Source organism: Dermacentor andersoni, chromosome 1, assembly GCF_023375885.2.
Source record: "Dermacentor andersoni chromosome 1, qqDerAnde1_hic_scaffold, whole genome shotgun sequence".
Lineage (NCBI taxonomy): Eukaryota > Metazoa > Arthropoda > Arachnida > Ixodida > Ixodidae > Dermacentor > Dermacentor andersoni.
The window spans coordinates 376,517,484-376,521,900 of NC_092814.1; the positions used below are offsets into that span (position 1 = coordinate 376,517,484).

General features: G+C 49.2%; 1 non-coding gene across 1 annotated transcript; it reads left to right on the forward strand.

Moving 5' to 3' along the window:
* Nucleotides 1–3,366: 3,366 nt before the first annotated feature.
* On the forward strand, nucleotides 3,367–3,441 carry TRNAR-UCU (transfer RNA arginine (anticodon UCU)). The gene has a single exon. It is a non-coding gene; the product is annotated as a tRNA-Arg (tRNA).
* Nucleotides 3,442–4,417: the final 976 nt, after the last annotated feature.

A 4,417-nucleotide genomic window follows, 5' to 3' on the forward strand; every position in this document is an offset into this window, starting at 1 on the left:
AGAACACCATCTACGTCTACTTCAATTAGGTTCGTGTAGGTGAGGAGCGTCAGCGGACGATTTGGAGAGGACGAACGTGATGCAGCACTACCTCCAAGAGCTGCATTGCCGAGTTTTCCGTCCGTCGGTTCGGCGAGGAAAAGCGGCGAGGTTGGGGTGACAGGGAGCGACGGCGTTGAGGGGACGGCGATCGCACGGAGGAGCGGCTGTTAGGGGCATCAGAAGTAGGGTACAGATGGCGAGGTAAATAACGGTGAGCGTCGGCGTATGGGCGAGGAGTAGGGAATCAGCCCCAGTACGGCGGTGTCAAGGTGGTGCGGCAGTGGCGGGATACATCACCAACGCGGTGGCAGAGGAAGCAGATCGGTTTGTCGTCTGGGGTTCGCCATTCAGCAGGCTTGCGTGGTCTGGGAGCAAAAAAGTGGTCATTACAGGTTGTGGACATGGGAATGGGTGCCGAATCAGGTCGGGAGACAGAACAGGCGGTATGAATGCTAAGGTTTGCAATATCTTGCCGCACAACTGCTTCAATAACGGAAATAGCGGGGGCCGCTTGGTCAAAGGTATTGTCAGGACGTCATGGATGAAGGGGTGCCGGACTCACCGCTTCAATCTCACAGCGAACGATACGTGTGACGTTCTCTTGAAATGGTCGTGCGACAGTAAGAGCGGGGCAAGAGGACGTGGCAGGGGTGTTTGGGAGCCGGTAAAACTGTGGGACGACGCGGCGGCTGTTGGCTACCTCGAAGCGGCGGCATTCTTTGACGATGGCGTCGACGGTAGAAACGTCGTTATAGACGAGCAAACTGAAGGCGTCGTCCCCGATGCCTTTGAGGATATGTTCTCGTCGATTTTCCTGCAAAGCGCGAGCACTTCCTGTATGTAGGAGACATACGATATGGTCGACGACTGGACACGGGTGGCAAGCTCTTTTCGCTATTTGGGTTGATAAAAAAGTCGCAAGCCGCTCTTTGAAAATGTCCCAGCTGGAGAGCTCGATCTCATGGGTGTGAAACCAGACACGTGGTGCCCCGTACAGATAAAAGATCACATTGACAAGCATGATGGTATGGTCCGAGTGGTCGCTTTGGTTAACACGCTCTTACATTCTCGGCCAGTCGTCGACGGCAATGTCATTTTGGGCGGGGAATGTCCCAGGATCACGGATACTAGGAACCGTAACGTACATTGTGGTTGGCGCCGCAGGTGTAGGTGGCGACGGGGTGGTTCCATCGGAAGCCATGGCTGAGAATACGACGGTTCGGCCCCTTCGGGGGTCCGTGGCGAGAACGGGCAACGTTCCACCTCCACGACAATGTTACGCGAAGGACGAGTCAGTAAGACGAGCAACTATTTACAGGTTATATTTACAACAGCGGTTGCAGCGGGGACCGGTTAGATTCACAGCGCGAGCCCAGTTCGTTCTTCCTCCTCTTTTCTCGAGTGATGGCGCCCACGCGCCTCGTTAAAACAATCAAATACGACATGCGTGTAGCAATATAGAGGCAGCGCTACGTGCTTCGTATTCTTACCAGGAGCGCCTTATCATCAATTAAGTTGTTCGGATGATTGTTTTTTACGTGTTCTTTATTGAAACGTATGCTGTTCGGTATGTTGTGCGCTTGATTCCAAAGAATGTATTTACTGTTCGTTTCACTTCGCTGATTAACTAAAGATTCTGCCTTAAGGGGATAGGAAGCACTGCTCCTGGCCCTGCATTGAGGCTGGGACCGGCCCAAATTTTAACACCATAGTGTTAAGGAGCCTGGGTCGCAGAGAATCTGGCTTCGGCGTACCACGCATGCGAGCCACGCGTGCCCAGCCACATCTTTAGCACCAAAGTTGCTCATACCTTCCTTTCATTCTTTACAAGGTTATTCCTTGGTATTTTGAGAACGGCAGCGCACAAACAAATGTAATGGAAAAGAAAACACCACGCTAAAGATCCCCAGGTGGTCGAAACTTCCGGAGTCCTCCACTACGGCATGCCTCATAATCAGAAAGTGGTTTTGACACGTAAAACCCCATAATTAAAAAAAAACACCGACAGCTCATGTCCTTTATGTTAGCTCTTCTCAGACTGAAATATTAATAGTGCGAAATAACAACAGGAGATCGATCCACGCAAGACGCCGCGTTTCGATCAGAAAGCTCACCTTCATGCATAGCATTCGCAGCCAACGTTTCCCGGTATACGTTACGGTTACATATGCTGCATTTACCGGGAAGCATGAAAAGCAGTAAGCGGTCTTAGAACACTATCGCATTCCACTCTTAAAGGCGAAGCTTATGCGTCCTCCAAGAGAGGGAGGGAAAAAAGGATGCATAGAATGGCAGGGAGGTTAACCAGAGGCAGTTCCGGTTGCCTACCCTGCACGGCGGAAGGGTGAAGGGGGATAAAAAGAGAAATAGAGCGGAACGGGGAGACAGAAAAAGATAGAGACGAGCCCGACCAAACCGCGTACACTACAGAGTGGTAGGGGGCGGCGTTCTTACTGTCTATCGTGAAGACCCGCAGACCGCAGGAACCTTAATAACGCGAGTAAGGCATTTAGCTTGGATGTTCTGTGGGAGTACTGACCTAAAGCTTTGAGTTCTGATAGTGTACGATTGTTCTACTGGTCCAGTACTCTGCACAGCACTTGTCTCTGGGCGCTATATCGCGGGCAGAAACCAAACGTGCCCTCCAAAGTTTTGCTGACAGGCGCGGACAGAAAATGCAGGCCAAATAGAGACTAACAGCATAGCTGTAATTATGTACGACGATTACGATATTCTCTGATGCAAAATTTCAGTGCAGCTGCATACTTGTTTGCAATTCGCGATCATCATCATCATCATCATCATCATCATCATCATCCTGGTTACGCCCACTGCAAGGCAAAGGCCTCTCCGATACTTCTCCAACTACCCCAGTCATGTACTAATTGTGGCCATGTTCTCCCTGCAAACTTCTTAATCTCATACGCATACCTAACTTTCTGCCGCCCCCTGCTACGCTTCGCTTCCCTTGGAATCCAGTCCGTAACCCTTAATGATCATCGGTTATCTTCCCTCCTCATTACATGTCCTACCTATGCCCATTTCTTTTTCTTGATTTCTTGATCGATTCGCGATATAGTGAGGCAAAGAATTTGAGACCGAAATCGCCTCACCAAGTGACAGTGGGCCAGCGCCGTCAGCGCCTTCGCAGACGGAGGGGCAGTATGGGAACGCTGCCATGACGAGCGGCATCGGAACCAGCTGCGGAAGAAGACGACGACGAAGGAGGCATCAGTGGCACGAGCGCGTTCACGCGGTTGCGCCGAGGGGCGGCGACGCTCTGCCCTGGATTGGCCAACTCAAAGCTGAGATCTGAGCGTGAGAGCCCCCGTAGCCCAATGGACAAGGCATCGGTATTCTAAACCGAGGATTGCGGGTTCGAGTCCCGCCGGGGTTGCACTTATTTTGCGTTCGTGCTTCTCGCTTCTGTTTTTTTTTAATGTTTTGTACCTTGTACACGCCTTCTTCCATTCTTATGCAAAAAAGAAGTGAGGCGTGCAGACAGGACACAAGAGTAGAGAAGTGAACACTAATGACGTTAGTGTTGTCCACTTCTCTACTCTTGTGTCCTGTCTGCACTCCTCACTTCTTTTTTGCATAATGAATCCTTAACAACTAGCTCAGCTTTCTGTCGTTCGAAGTGGTTCGGGGTTACCCGGAGGGTGTGGGCATTTAAAGGATCAACGATAGACTGTGGGTATGCAGCACAAACGCGACTATATGAAAGAAATTGTGTTGTGTGGAGGATCGGAAGGGTAAACAGACCGGATAACGAGCTAGTTTGTAGCCGTCGCTAAGGGCATATGTGCTTACAGCATGTGCGGCTAGAACTCATCGGCACCTGCAGTGCGAGTGGAGCCATTGTCAACGCCTGGAGGAGTGTTATTCATGGCACTGCCAAATTGCGTCACATTGTAAAATTCTCCATTTTGTTATCTCTGTGTGGCACACAGACCGTGTAGCTGTTTCTGAAGGAGCCTATAAACGCGAAAATAAAGTAAGTTATGCAACTCCATCGAAGTATATATATATATATATATATATATATATATATATATATATATATATATATATATATATATATATATATATATATATATATATATATATATATAAATTTACGTATAGCATTACCTTAAAAGCCAACAGACCGTGCAGCCAAGGTGAGCATCGGGGTAGTTCGCTGTGGTTGAAATAGAAGTGGAAAAATTACGCAGGGGAAATAAAAGTGGACGAAAAGGTAATTTCTCGTTCACATCTAACAAGGGCCTCAAATGTGGCAGTCTTGGTAACATCAGGCAGCATACGACGGTTTATTAGTCACGTGCCTGCTTGGCTAAATTCCCGTTTTAGTGACGCTAACGGGCAAAAAATT